Genomic DNA, 16,619 nt, shown 5'->3' with positions numbered 1-16,619 from the left:
CCTAAAGTGCAAATCTAATTAGGCCACCTCTTGCTGACAACTTTCCAAAGGCTCATCATTACCTTCAGGCTAAAGCCCCAAACCCTGAGTGGATAACAAAGTCTGTCATCATTTAGCTTCTGCCTGAAATCAGAAGTCCCCACTCCACACCCACTTGCCTAAGTATCCAACCCCATCACCTTTCCCTCCACACACCAGGGGAGTCATGTAGATCCCAGAGTTTGTGACGCCTCTGCTCACATTGGAAAAGGAGGTAGATGTCCTCCCCAATCCCCAACCCAGAGTGAGCAATTTGAGTTCATTCCCTGTGAAGAAAAATTCAAAATACCAATAGCAGGACAATCAAGAGAGGAGGCTAGGCCTGGCTAAGATAACAGATGAGAGATCACATATTCCTCATTCTCAAAGTCAGGAGACCTTCTCAACTGCACATGTGCAGAAAGCTCCTTAGAGGCCAAAAGGGGAGCTATGCTAAGTGACGCTAACTACCCATAGGCCTCTCCCTATGGATTTCCGGTAGAATCCATCTTGGCTGAAAGATGCTGATGTGGGCATACATGGGAGGATCCTGAGACTGACCAAATACAGACTCAGAACAAGGCAAATCAGAATGATTGGCCAAAGGAAACCTGGAGCAATTGCCCTATAAAGTGATTCAAATCACCACGAGGATGGACTCTGAGTTCACTCGAGTGTCTATCCACAGGGACTGTCCTCTTTTCCTCCTCATAAACACTTGACTTGTTTCATTACACTCCGTCTTTGTGGGAACTCTTTTTCTGCAAAGCCAAAGGGCCAGGGCCTGGTCACTGACCCTGGTCTAGCGGCTAGGATTCAGCTCTCTCACTTCTCTGACCTGACCTCAATCTTTGGTCAGGAACCAAAGCCCTGCTTTTTCTAGGGTGCTGTCCCTGGATGTTTGGCTGGCCTCTCCTCAACTTGAAGTCCTCCATCTCAAGAGACAACATTTAAAAAAAAATGATACAAAGGAACTTATTAGTATTTACAAAACATAAACAGACCCACAGACATAGAAAGCAAAGCTATGGTTATCAAAGGAGAAGTGGGTGGAGGGGAGCGATAAACTAAGAGCTTGCTATTAACAAATACACATCACTGCATATAAGATAGCCAACAAGGATCTACTATATAACACAGGGAACTCTACTCAATATTCTGTAATAATCTATAAGGGAAAAATAATCTGAAAATGAATATATATATATTTTTTTTCATTTATTTTTATTAGTTGGAGGCTAATTACTTTACAATATTGTAATGGGTTTTGCCATACATTGACATGAATCAGCCATGGATTTACATGTATTCCCCATCCCGATCCCCCCTCCCACCTCCCTCCCCATCCCATCCCTCTGGGTCATCCCAGTGCACCAGCCCTGAGCACTTGTCTCATGCATCTGAATATACATGTTTAATTTTTTTTATTGGAGATAATTGCTTTACAACATTGTGATGGTTTCTGCCATACGTCAACATGAATCAGCCACAAGTATACATATGTTCCCTCCCTCTTGAACCCCTCTCCCATCTCCCCCTCCGTCCCATCCCTCTAGGTTATCACAGAGCTTGGGTTGAGCTTCCTGTGTCACACAGAAAATTCCCACTTGCTATCTATTTTACATATGACAATGTACATGCTTCCTTGCTAGTCTCTCAGTTCGTCCCACCCTCTCCTTCCCCCACTGTGTCCACAAATCTGTTCTCTACGTCCATATCTCCACTGCTGCCCTGCAAATAGGTTCATCAGTACTATCTTCCTAGATTCCAAAGCATGCATTAATATACAACATTAGTTTATATTTTATTATAAATTTATTATATGCAAATGTATATAATATGTATATGTATATTATATGTATATGTATATTATATGTATATGCATATAATAAATGTATATCAAACCGGGATCTCCTGCATCACAGGCGGATTCTTTACCAACTGAGCTATCAGGGAAGCTCATATAATAAAATAATTATATATAAATATTTTATATATATGTACATACACACACACATATATATATTTCTGTATCATATTGCTGTACATCTGAAACTAACACAGTATGGCAAATCAGCTATATTTCCATTTTTAAAAGAGAAAATGAAACAGACAGCACTTGTCTGTACTGACTCTCTTATGTGAGTTCAATGTCTCTCCTGTGGCTTCAGTGGGAACCTGTCGTGGTCACAGGAGCCCTGCTGTTTCATAGAACTGCTACCCTGAGCCATCAGGATGTCAGGGAAGCCATCGGAGAAACAGTTCCTTCTCTGTCTCTTGCCTTCCAGCTCAGAGAAGAGGATGAGCCTTTCCACACCCCCTGGTGAAGGACTAGGAAGTTCCATGCATTGGTAGCCCCCACTTTCTGACATTGAGAAGCTGCTATCCACCAAAAATATGTTACTCATTCTTCCAACTCCAAGTTGTCTCAGGGAGGCAGTTGTCCAGCCTGGGATGGCTTTTGCCCCCCACTGGCATCTAGACTGGGATGTGTAACCAGTTGTCACCAGTGAGGTGTGAGCGGCAGTGATGCAACACTTCTGGACCAAGGTGTGTAGGAAATGAGAGTGTCTTCTTCCTGCTTCTTTTCTCCATTCACAAACTCAAAAAATAGAAGGAACTAGGCACACCTGAAAAGACTTCCAGGAGTTAAGGAAGAAAGAATTCTCTTGTGTCAATCGATGCATTGAGATTCGGGGATTTATTTGCTCTGCCAATTACTCTTACTCTGGGCTTCCCTGGTGGCTCAGACGGTAAAGAATCCTCCTGAAATACAGGAGACTCGGGTTGGATTCTTGGGTCAGGAAGATCCCCTGGTGAAGGGAATGACTGCCCACTCCAGTATTCTTGCCAGGAGAATCCCATGGACAGTGGAACCTGGTGGGCTACAGTTCATGAGGCTGCAAAGAGTTGGACATGATTGAGTGACTAACACTTTCACTTTACTCTTATTCTGATTAATACACTTCCTTATAAGCAGTCTCAGGATATCTTTTTTTTTCTTTTGTCATTGAAAATAGTTTTAAAATATTTATTTATTTATTTTGGCTATGTCAGGTCTTAGTTGCAGCTTGCAGGCTCTTGGTTGTGGAACATGGGCTTCTCTCTATTCCTGGTGTGCAGGCTTAGTTGTGGGATCTTAGTTCCCCAACCAGGGATTGAACCTCAACCATGGACAGGTGGATTCTTCACCACTGGACCACCAAGAAGTCCCAGAATCATGGTATCTTTACGACAACAAAGTCCAAATGTGTAATCCAAAAATGATGTTAAATATATAAATCAGATCTTTAAATGACATGAATAAGATGCTTTCCCTGATTAGATCTGGCTCTTTCCTCATTAAATGTGTTCCTCCTCCCCAGGTTTTTACCTGGGGAGGTAAGGTAAGGTTGGGGTGGCTAAGGTTTTTACCCCCAGGGAGATACATACCGTGAACATATTCTTATTTGAGAAGCATTTTAAGAAAGTGGCTTTACAAATATTAAAACTGACAAGTATTAAAAGCTGATTCTTCTTCTGATGGACAGCTCCATGGATTCTCCAGAGACCCCTCTGGTCTTCCTATCCAAGCACAATTTCCTTGGTACCCATATGTCCATTTCCCCAGCAGCAGCATCTAAACCTTGAGCCCTTTACCCCTGTCTCAGGCAGGATAGGATAGCCTCTTCAAGTTTGCATTTTCTTGCTCCAGCCAGATGCTCCTCTTAAAATCACTCCAAACCAAATTGCTCTGTTCGCTGCATTGTACTGGGTCCCCAAGATTCACACAACTTTGAACCCCTTCATAGAGCAGCAGAGAAGTCTTTCCTTCTCTCCCCATCTCTGCTGCTCTGGGTAACGTATGTTTCCTTTTTAACTATGTCTGTCCTTTAACAATGCAATGATGCAATCACATACAGGAAAATCATGTTTCCAAACAACAAATAGGGAACTTCAACTCACAAACTCACCCAAAACTGAAACAAAAGCCATCTTTATTTTTCCATTAGCAGCATGGAGCCTACAAAAATATTCACCTGACAGATGAATTTGCTGTTTTGATCTGTTTTCTTATTTTTAGCATATGTTTTTGGCAGATAAGCCATTCAGTTACCTACTTATAGATGTTTTCAAATTCCGTGATGTTTTTCCCCCATTTCCATGGTGTTCTATCATCTTTAAAATTAAAACGTTTCCCCAAATGTAGAAAGAACATTATTAATAATTTAGCATCCAAGTCAGGTTTTGCCTTGATGATAAAAATAAAAAGTACTATGTATCATATAGGAACTTGGACTTATTTCCCAAGTACACATTTTTTCACAAAGTAGCTTTTCCGGTCATTTAAGAAGTTGAGTTGAAGAGAGTCACATGAAAAATCAGGCTCAGAATGCTCTCAGCTGCCCCTTCTGTCTGCTACAAATCATCACTCATGTTTAACTTTCTCCTGTTTTGTAATTTAGTTGTTTCGGATAAAAGGCATGTCCAATATTTGGGCACAGTGAAATGAAAGTCACTCAGTCATGTCTGACTCTTTGTGACCCCATGGACTGTAGCCCACCAGGCTCCTCTGTCCATGACATTCTCCAGGTAAGAATACTGGAGAGGGTTGCCATTCCCTTCTCAAAACTGAGCTCAGTAATACCAAGCTATTTCCCTAAATCCCTTTTTTATTTTATTTTATTCATTTATTTGGCTGTGCCACATCTTAGCAGTGTGCCGAATATTTAGTTGCAGCATGTAGACCTTAGTTGTGGCATGTGGGATCTAGTTCCCTGACCAGGAATCAAACTCAGGGCTCCTGCATTGGGAGCATGGAGTCTTAGCCACTGGGCCACCAGGGAGGTCCCAAAATGATGTATTTGTTACCCAGGACAGGCTACTTCAGAGTGTGATAGGAAATCTAAGAGGCAGGTGCCATTGCCCCCAGTTTACAAAAGAGGAAACTGGGGCCTGGAGATGATAAATGATTTTCTCCAAGTCTGTACTTTCATTTGCCTCCCATATAGCAGGAACTGCAGCAAGCTTTCTTTTCACAACCCAGTTCCAATTGGTCTCCCAGAGAGATGTGTTTAAAAAAAAAAAAAATTCATGGTAACAAATGAAACCAGATGGGCGGGGCTAGAAGAGGGTGATAATCAACCAGACTAGCTGAATTAGTTTCCCTAGGGTTGCCATGGCAAAACACTATAAACTGGGTGCCTGAGAACAACAGTCATGTAGTCTCTGTCTGTTCCAGAGGCCAGAAGTCCAAGATCGAAGTGTCTACAGGGCCATGGCCCTCCACAGGCTATAGGGATCAGTGTGTTCCAGACCTCTCTCCTAGCCTCTGATAATTCCTTGTCTTACGACAGCATAATTCCTGGGTTCACGTGGTCCACCCTCCCTGCACAATATCTCTCTCTCCAAACTTCTCTTCTTTTAAGGTCACTAGTTATGTTGGATCAGGGCCCCATCCTACTTTAGTATGACCCCATTTTAATTAATTACTCCCTTTCCAAGTAAGCTCCCAGTCTGAGGTACTTGAGGTTAGGGTTCCATGGGTAGAAGGTGAACACTTGGAACAGGTATTTGTTTTCACTGGGATGCTAATTTCCTTTTAAAAAGAAAGAAAGAAATCAAAGACTGTCCCTGAAGGACTTCCCTGATGGTCCAGTGGTTAAAACTTTGCCTTCCAATGCCGGGGGGTTACGGATTCCATCCTTGGTCGGAGAGCTAAGATCTCACATGCCTCACAGTCATAAAACCAAGACACAAAACAGTAACAACAAAAAACAGAAAAGCAATATTGTAACAAGTTTAATAAAAACTTTTAAAATGGTCCACATAAAAAAATTTTTTTAATAATAAATTGAAGACTGTTCCCAAGGATGTATGCATGCTCAGTTGGGTCTGACTCTTTCCAACCCTGTTGGAAACCCAGGCTCTTCTGCCCATGGGCTTTTCTAGGCAAGAATACTGGAGTGGGTTGCCATTTCCTCCTCCAGGGATCTTCCCGACCCAGGGATCAGACCTGCATCTTCTGCACTGGCAGGCGGGTTCTTTACCACTGAGCCCCCTGGGAAGTCCTCCTGAGGATAAGTTAGTGATTTTCATTTCTGTTTCTTAATAAATGCATCGTGTTTCCAGTGACTCAAACAAAATTGATTATCTGTTTTCACACTATATGAAGCACATAGCAACACTCCCACATGAAAAGTGCCAAGGTTTGAAATTATTGGGTTTAAACCACACAGCGAGCTAATGGTAATGTTAGTATTGGACGTTACACTTTCTATCTTGATGGGGTAGAGCCTTGGGGTGGGGAAGGAAATGGCAACCCACTCCAGTATTCTTGCTGGAAAAGTCCCATGGACAGAGGATATAGTCCATGGGGTTGCATAGAATCGTACATGACTGCCTGACTGAAGAGGGAGAGAGAGCCTTAGGGAGGTAGGTTTTAGAAATAGAAAGGAAGAAAGTGAAGTCGCTCAGTCATGTCAGACTCTTTGCAATCCCATGGAGTGTAGCCTGCCAGGCTCCTCCGTCTATAGGATTCTTCAGGCAAGAATACTAGAGTGGGTTACCATTTCCTTCTCCAGGGAACTTCCCAACCCAGGGATTAAACCCGGGTTTCCCACATTGAAGGCAGACTCCTTACCATCTGAGCCATCTTTAGAAGTAGAAGGTAAAATTCCTAGAAATTCCTAGAAAATTTTCTAGGAAAGCCAGGACCTTCTTCTCACCAGCAAAAATCTGACTTAGAAGGTCAAACCCTCCATCAAGGCAGAAGAGAATCTTAAACCCCCAATTGGGGAGCAGGAAACTCAGGATCAAAAAGTGTCATTGGCAGTAGAGCACTTCTGTCCTGTCACTCGTCCTGACAATGCCTTCTGCATAGGCAACAGCAGTACTGGGTCTTCTTGCAATTAAAGACATTAAAACTCAGAGAGAAAAAACAAATATTGCATATTCATGCATAGCTGTGGAATCTAGGAAACTGGTAGAGATGAACCTATTTGCAAAACAAAAATAGAGATAAAACGCAGACACAGAGAACAATTGTATGAACACCAAGGAGGGAAGGGGGAGTTGGGTGAATTGGGAGACTGGAATTGACATATATACACTACTGATATTTTGTATAAAGTAGATAACTAATCCACAACTGGGCATTGTTTTTGCTTTAGCTCCGTCTCTTCATTCTTTCTGGAATTATTCCTCCACTCTTCTCCAGTAGCATATCAGGCTCCTACTGAACTAAAGGTTCTTTGATCCTCATTCTCAAAGAATAATTTCTCATAAACTGTCTTAAACATTGAAAGAAACACTACATCAACTTGGACAGAAACAAACCCGCAGTTCATATAAATAAAACAGTTCATGCAACCACATTTGAGCAGAAATTCAAGTGGTTTCTACCACTCAAGTTTCACAGGTGTCCATTTGCAAATAAGTTAATTACACAGCTTAGTTAAAACAACAACCGAAGGAACTAAGATTTACTTTAATTTAGCATCTCGGTATTCACTTTTTGTGACATTTGAAAGCTATTTTCTATTAAAGAATAGTTGATTTGCAGTATTATGTTAGTTTCACGTACAGAGCATAGTGATTCAGTATTTTTGCAGATTATACTCTGTTATATATAGGTTATTACAATATTTTGGGTATAATTCCATGTGCTATACAGTAAACTCATCCTGCTTATCTATTTTATATACAGTAGTTTGGTAATTCCCTAATTTGTCCTTCCTCTCTAAGAGTTGTTTTTTCAATTTTGGATTTTGGGGTGATTCTTATCATGAAAATTTTAAAGCACATCCATAATTTGAAGGAGGATTATGCATAAAAGAGTTTTATATTTACTGTTACCTGGTATATTTCATCTACTAAAATATTTCAAAAAGAGAACTAGTTTTTTTTTCATAACATTTTACAGTCTTTAATAAATTCCTTGTAACCAGCAGTGCTGAAAAAATTTTTAAGGCTTTTCAAATACTATTGGTCGGTATTAAATTTGTCATAAATTTTCTCTAACTTTGGAAACAAGCCCAGTTGCTAATTTTGCAAGTGATTCATAGTTATCATCCATTTAAATACAACGAGGTGTTAAATCCTGTTAAGTGCAAGTTTGTTTGAGTAAGAAATGATTTGCCTTTAACGACAAGTGTTGATTAAACTATTTCAGCGCATCCCCCTGGTCTTGCTAGCCAACATTCTATATGGGCAACACTTCAGTACACTAAGGGAAGCAGCAGAGTTAGAAAAATAACAGAAATGTGTGTTGGAAACATAGAAAACCGTAAGAATTCATACTGCCTTTTACAGCAAAAAGCAAGTTTAAGCTCTTTGATTTGGCTGTGTGTGACTCAAGCAATCAACATTTCGGTGAGGAATTTAAGTTTATTAAAGTCTCCAGATCGGTATTTTGGAAGCTCTGGGGAGTCTGTTCACATGCTCTACGTTTCTGGGACAACAGAGGACAAGATGGTTGGATGGCAACACCGACTCAATGGACACGAGTTTGAGCCAGCTCTGGGAGATGGTGAAGGACAGGGAAGCCTGGCATGCCGCAGTCCATGGGGTCAAAAAGAGTCTGACATGACTGAGCGACTGAAGGGCGACATCAACGTTTCTGGGTGTGATCTTGGAAGAAACGGTTGTGTAAGGATTTCCATTTAAGCCCTGGTGCAGGACAAGCGCTGATGGAGGTGGTACCCATGAGTCCACTAGGGGACGCTGCACTTCCTTGCAAATCAACGAATGTAACTTTAAAGTATGTAGATTCCATTTCTGTTCATTTAAGCCACAGAGAATATAACAAGCATTTATCACCAAAATCAATGTCCCCCTTCAGAAGAAAGCATCTGGGCTAGCTAGGACATTTTGTGTGGGGCGATCCATTTATTAAGTGATTGAAGGTTCTATAGTCCCAAACAGAGAATGATTTTTTACTTCAAAAACATTGGAATCAACACTACTATGTTTTTGGAATGCTCTCTATATTTGGAAGCTTTTAAATAATCTAGACAATTCCCTCTTCAGAATTAGGGGATAGAATTCTAACAAGATAAAAGTCACAATACCATGAAAAGCAAAATTTTCAGCCAACTCCTTTTTTCAGTCAGGTCCTTCAAATACGTTCTGAAAAACATTTTATTTTGAAAGGATTGTTGCCCTAACAAGCATGACTTTCTTGTTACAGTGGGGCACACAAAATGTATTAATTTCTGCAATAAGACAACAAAAGTGTTTCTTGTTTATTAATATTTTTATGGATGTATAGTTGATATACAACGCTGTGTTAATTTCTGCTGTACAGAAAGTGCTTCAGTTATACATATATATGTATAAAAGAATATTTTTTTAAAGAATGTATATATACACAGTATATATATATATATAATGAAAAGTGAAAGTCACTCAGTTGTGTCCGACTCTTTATGATCCCATGGACTATACAGCCCATGGAATTCTCCAGGCCAGAATACTGGAGTGGGTAGCCTTTACCTTCTCCAGGAGATCTTCCCAACCCAGGGATCGAACCCAGGTCTTCCAAATTGCAGGCAGATTCTTTACCAGCTGAGCCACAAGGGAAGCCCAAGAATACTGGAGTGGGTAGCCTATCCCTTCAGGAATCGAACTGGAGTCTCCTGCATTGCAGGCGGACTCTTCACCACCTGAGCTATGAGGGAAGCCCTAGATACAATATGTACATATATATACTATACATACACATGGTGTGTGCTAGGCCCCTTCAGTCGTGTCTAACTCTTTGTAATCCTATGGACCGTAGCCCACCAGGCTCCATTTTCCATGGGATTTTCCAGGCAAGAATACTGGAGTGGGTTGCCTTGCCCTTCTCCAGGGGATCTTCCCAACCCAGGGATCGAACCCTTACGTCTCCTGCATTGAAAGGCAGGTTCTTTATCACTAGAGCCACCTGGGAAGCCCATATATACCTATATACATAGCTATATTCAGTTATACATATATATGTTTAAAATACTTTTAAAGAATGCATATGTATATATACAAATTTTTAAAAAAATTTTCTTTTCAATTATGGTTCAAATATAGTTCTCTGTGTTACACAGTAGGACCTTGCTGTTTATCCATCCTGCTTATAATAGTTTGCATTGCTAACCCCAGCCTTCTACTCCATCCCTCTCTTTGGTTCTCTATGTCAATGAGTCTGTTTCTCTGTCATAGATAGGTTCATTTGGAGACACCGAAGGCTTTAATGGAGTAAATGTGGGGCTGAATTGGGGTACCCATTAAGGATCAAGAGTCAGAGAGAAATGCAGGCATGGTCAGGTGTTGAGCAGGTGCCTCTGAGCCAGAGGTGCGCAATTGTGTTTCTACTTGCTCCCAGGAGTGCACAGTCCCCCGGTCATGGCTCTGGGGTCATAAGGCCTGCCTCTCTCCTTAGCCACTTGCTTACCTGTGTGGACAGGTGTGTGACATCTTTCTTCCCATCAATTCCTCTAACCCTTGAGAGAAAATTTAAACCTCACTTCAGGGCAGTGCTGCCTCAGGATGGAAGAAAACGTATCTTCATGAGAGGATGAGGTTGTTTGGCATTTTAGGGACCTCTTTGGGTTTTTGTTTGTTTGCTTTTAAACTGGAGTGTTTTGTTTGTTTCTTTTAATGTTTATTTGTTTATTTAGGCTGTGCCAAGTCTTAGCTGCGGCACTTGGATCTTTAATTACAGCATGCAGGATCTAGTTTCCTAACCAGGGATCAAACCGGGCCCTCTGCACTGGCAATGCGGAGTCTTAGCCATTGGACAACTGATGAGGTCCCAGAGACCCCTTTGTTAATTCTCCAGGGAGACACAATTACCACCGGACCAGCAAACATTGACCATGACCGGAATCACTCCAGTCGATGGAAGCGTACCCTCTCCTTGACGTCCATCCCTTCTCATTTACACAGTTTTTTTCACACCAGCAGCAACTCGCTTACAAGATCGGGGCCCCCTGCAAAGTCCACAAAAGCCCAGCTAATTCCTTTCATTTTTTTAAAAAAGAGAAATGCCAACACAAGTTGACAGAAACTGTGGAGTATTGTAAATGTTGACATGTTCTAGATAAACTCTGTCAACAGAGGAAAAACATTTCAGCATAATGGTACTAGTTGTGAAATAATTATGGCATTTACAAAAATGTTAATTTATAGCCACTGCTGATCTGTATTTGGGGAATGAGATGGAAGCCGGAAATGGCTTAATGACCATCAGACCTCTTCTTCCCAGTCTGCAGTGGGACTCCTGGATGTCATGGCCTTCCTTACCTACCAGGCTGAAGTTCTTCACCTGAGGTTCTTGTGGGATGGGAGGTGGGGACAGGCAAATCGGTCCTGCTGGCAGCCCCCTACTCGCCCCGTGGAAATGTCACTTGAATGGATACATCTTTGGTGGTGACCAGCACCACTTTGGAGTCAGAGAGAATGCAGTTTCATTTCTGCTTCTGATACTTAGCAGGTAAAAGTCATCTTTTAGGAAATTCCAATTTCCTCATGCATAAAATGGAGGAAATTATAGTACTTGGTCCATTGGCTGGTTGGAAAGATTGTATGAGATATAAGATGTAAGTAATTACACTGCTGCTGTCTCTCAAGTATACTTCTCAGTAATCACTATCATTATTATAAAATATACTATTAAAATTTTCCACAGTAATAGCTATTAAAAATAGTTTTACTCTGCACTTTTGATGTGAATTTGAGGATGAAGTGCCGATTTGGTTTCAGTATCGGGTCCTTGGACAGCACTTTTCATGGAGATGGGACTTGGTGAGTGTGGAAACTTGGGGTTAGGGAAAGAAGCATAATAGTCTACCCTCCATATTATGTCTTTAAAAATTGTTACCTGGTCAAAAAAAATTTTTTTTACAATTATCACATTACTTTGCCAACAAAGGTCTGTCTAGTCAAGGTTATGGTTTTTCCAGTGGTCATGTATGGATGTGAGAGTTGAACTGTGAAGAAATCTGAGCGCCGAAAAACTGATGCTTTTGAACTGTGGTATTGGAGAAGACTCTTGAGAGTCCCTTGGACTGCAAGGAGAGCCAACCAGTCCATCCTAAAGGAGATCAGTCCTGGGTGTTCATTGGAAGGACTGACGCTGAAGCTGAAACTCCAATACTTTGGCCACCTAATCGGGAGAGCTGACTCATTGGAAAAGACCCTGATGCTGGGAAAGACTGAGGGCAGGAGGAGAAGGGGACGACAGAGAATGAGATGGTTGGATGGCATCACTGACTCAGTGGACACGAGTTTGAGTTGGTGATGGACAGGGAAGCCTGGCGTGCTACGATTCATGGGGTTGCAAAGAGTCGGACATGACTGAGCGACTGAACTGAGTCAAAATATATACCAAAAATGTAAATCTGTTCCCACTCCAAAGTAAATGAATGCCATAATTTTGGCTGACTGCAAAAATGGAAAAATATTTTGTTTGTTTTCAAATATAATACTTCCATAACCTCCTCTCTCTTAATCTCTATCTGTTTCTCCCAGGCCTTGCCGCAATCGATTAAAGCATATTGTCTAAGGTGGGACCCAGAAGTCAATAATTTTCAAAGCAGCTCCACCCTCAACCAGTGACTGTCAGGCAGTTTGAGAACCACTGATGGATGGTATACAAGCCCCGCAGGTGATTCTAATGATGCTGAAGTGTGAGCCTGTGACTCACACTTCAACTGTCCTCCCAGTTGTGGATGTGGAATTTCTACGGCCTCTTTTCTTACTCACTAGGGATGGACATTTGTGTGAAATGGGGAAGGACTCTGGGCAAGTAAAATACAAATGATAAAGACCACAAACGTACTAATCCCTCAAGACCAGGTCATCTAAGCTGACAGCAGGGGACCACCTGGGAATCAGTATGCTGCTTCCAAGGACTGGATAATTCAAAGGGCTTTTATCTCAACATTTGTGATTCACAGTAGATGGTGAGTCATTCCTGGGGGCTTTAGTAATGGGTCTCCATCTCTGTGGGATAAGGATCTCTCCAACTGCTACTGTTTAATGGTTACAGAGTTTCTGTATGGGATGATGCAAAAATTCTGGAACTGGATCCATCATACGATGGGAAATTAATTGGCTGGCAAGTGAAAGATGAATTGGGGCAGATACAAATGAACATGAGAAGTCCAGTAAAGAGGCTGTCGTGAAAACCCAGTTCCAGGGCACAATTCTTGCATCTGAAAAGGAAAAGAAACAGATGTTAGGGAGAGTCGGGAGCTGAATTCAAAGGATAAGTTAAGTGACTAGATACGGAATTAAGGAAGCCAGTGGTATCACAAATGACTGTGACTTGACCTTGCTTTCGTGTGTTAAACATATAGATGTCTATAGGAAATATGATCAAATAGTCTGAATGAATCACCCAGCCCAGGCATAAAAGAGTCTGGGGAATACAGAACATACCAGAAACCTGGGTATAGTTCTTACAGAACCAACATTCCCCAATACATGAAATGAGTGCAGGAGAAACAGAAGATAAAGCCCTGAGAGATTAAAATCATTTAAATAACCTAGTGGTTAACTTTGTAACGGGAGAAAAGGCTATGGATACTTTTTAAAGGGAGTTCATTAGAATATGTTGTTTTTTGTTTTTTTTCTTTAATCTAGATAAGAATGCCCATGCAAAGTAAAAGGATCCCAGTACTGAAACAGGAGGGAAGAGGGCAGGGCACAATCTTTAAAAGAATTACTTGGCCATAGGACATGATAAAAACTGGTTAAAACTGATCGTGTTGAAGATCGTGGATGATTCAACTTCCGATAGCCCTTGAGCCTTATTATATGTTCTTTTGTAATATATTAACATCTAAATGACACACCCATCAGTGCCAGGTCAGCTCTGAGGCCAGCCATAAAAGGCCAAAAAGTAGGTAATGTCCCAATTCATGGAAATCTCTGCCCCTTCCCCCAAATAATTGAAATAATCCTCATTAGCTTATAAAATTACCCAGCTCATAAAAACTAGCTGTGTCATATTTTGAGGCTCTCTCTTGCTTTCTGAGGCAGCCCATACTTTGTTGAATGTGTTTCTCTCTAAATAAATCCATTTCTTAGTTCTCACTTTGTGAGTGCAGAATTCCTCCTGCACTGAGACGCAAACAACTTGAGCCTCAGTAAGTCCAGACATCAGGTGAGTGATTTTAATTAAAAGACTGTAGGTTCAAATCCCAAACTGGGTTTAGGCTGGGTTCAAGTCCCAAGCTGAGTTACACAGTTTTAGATAAGAGAAGCAAAAAGGGAACATATTCTGTGCTTTATTCTTCATGACAAATTCTAGTGAACAAAATCACATCTATTTTGCCAAGATCAGACATTCAGCTAAAAGGGCAGAAGAAACTCCAGTTGCATTCGTTGTTGACTAGGTTGTTTGTAGCAGCAAACCTCATGCTGTAAATGCTTAAAGATGGAAAAATAAAGGATTAATTTTGTTGCTTAGGCTTTTATTAGGCTCAGAATGATCAGTTAGTTTTTTTTTATTAAATGGTAAAGGAGTGTTCAGCTCCTGCGAACAATCATCTCAATCATGTTGGTTTCTATTTCATCCCATGATGAATAGTAATTAATTACACATTGATTACACATTGATCATTTTCATCCTTAGAATCACACCAAGATGTAGGAATACATTTATATATAGCCAGTGATGCCAATGCGATCCTCAATTAGCAGAAAGGGGCTGAAATGCCTTTGGTTTGTGCAACATTGATGGTTAATTGGCATCTTGTTATGCAAATAAAGCTCCCAACTGAGAGAGGAAAAGATGAGAATAAAAAAGTGTTCTACCCAGTGAAGTGGACATTCTCTGTGTACTCCTGTGTGTGCCTTTCCAGTTTCTCTTCCATAGACTTCACCCTCTTTCTTTTAACTGGATGACTTTATTCATTAAGCAGTTTTGGAGTAAGTCTTAAAATTAAGGACTTGTTTATTTTAATAACATTTTGTGCAGACTTGAATCTGGGGAAATCTGGAACTGCTAGTCCCACCCCGCAATAACTGTTACATCTTTACATCATTCTAAGCTAATGAGTGTGAGGATTATTTCAATTTTATGCTTGGTCAAACCTCACTATGTGTATACAATAATTCCCCAACACATGAAACTTCAAGTTTCTAACTTTCAAAGATGCAGACTTGTTACTTAGGGTGATAATCAGTGATCTGATAGAGGAGAAAAATGGGGATGAGGGAAAGTTGCTAAGTCTAATTGCTGCAATAGTTATCATCATCATCATTGAAAATATTGTGTATACATCCCCTGAATTAATCCTTCTAACAGTCTTAAGGAGTAAGAACTGTTAGTTGGGTATGTAGGCTAACTTTGCTGGACTTACAAATGTGCTCTCAGAACAGAACTAATTCATATGCAGGGGACTTGCTGTATTGTTATTCATTTCTACAATGAATTTTTGTTTTAATTTGACTCCATGCTAGGTGTTCATTAGGAGTTATGGATGAGACTGTGAACAAGAGAGCTCTGGTCTCTGATCCTCCAGAACTCAGTGTCTATAAGTTAGAAATAAAGTTGTGTAGTCCCTGACAGTCTCTGATGAGATCTATCAAGATATCTCATTCCCAGAACACTGCTGGAAAGTCGGTATACATGCACGTTGGATACACGTGTGATAACTGAGGTCTAGAACATTAGGGCAGGTAGTCAACATGGGGCTCAGACTGGATGAAGTCCTGAGTCCAAACAAGTGTTCCTCCTTCCAAAGCTCGTTGTCTCGTTGCCTGACAACATACATCTTAGGCGAAGAAGGTTCTGCGAGTTCATCTGCGTGATGTCAGGATTTCTGAGACTATCCCAGGGGAGAAATGTGCCAAGCAATGATTAAAATGCAATCATCACCTCGTGACGATTAATTCTATTTTCTCTCTCCAGATATTTAAAATAATTTTTATTTTTGACAATTTTTAAAGATTGCACTCCTTTTAGAGTTATTATAAAATACTGGCTATATTCCCTGAGCTGTTCAATATACCCTTGTAGCCTATCTTACACTCAATACTTTGTATCTCCCTTTCATTCACACCTATAGCTCCCCTCCCAACTTCCCCACTGGCAACAGTTAGTTTGTTCTCTATGTCTGTGAGTCCGCCTCTTTTTTGTTTTGTTCACTAATTTGTTGTATTTTTTAGATGCCACACAGAAGTGATAGCATACAGTATTTGCCTTTTGCTTTCTGGCATTTTACTGAGCATGATGCCCTCCAAGTCCATGCATGTTGCTGCAGATGGCAACATTTCATTCTTTTTTTATGACTGAGTAATATTCCATTGGGCCTATACACCACATCTCTTTATCCTTTCATGTATTGATGGACACTTAGATTGCTACCATACATTGGCAATAAATAATGCTGTTATGACAGGGTGCATGTATCTTTTCGAGTTAGTGTTTTTGGTATTTTCAGATACATACACAAGGTGAGGTTGCTGGATCATATGGCAGTTCTATTTTTAAGTTTTTCAGGGAACCTCCATACTGTTCTCCATAGTGGCTGCACCAGTTTACATTCCCACCAACAGTGTAGAAGCGTTCTGTTTTCTGCACACTCTCTCCAGCATTTGTTATTTGTGGGTTTTTTTTAATTAATTTATTTTTT

Source organism: Muntiacus reevesi, chromosome 13 (genome assembly GCF_963930625.1).
Source record: "Muntiacus reevesi chromosome 13, mMunRee1.1, whole genome shotgun sequence".
Taxonomy (NCBI): Eukaryota; Metazoa; Chordata; class Mammalia; order Artiodactyla; family Cervidae; genus Muntiacus; species Muntiacus reevesi.
This window is presented reverse-complemented; position numbering follows the sequence as displayed.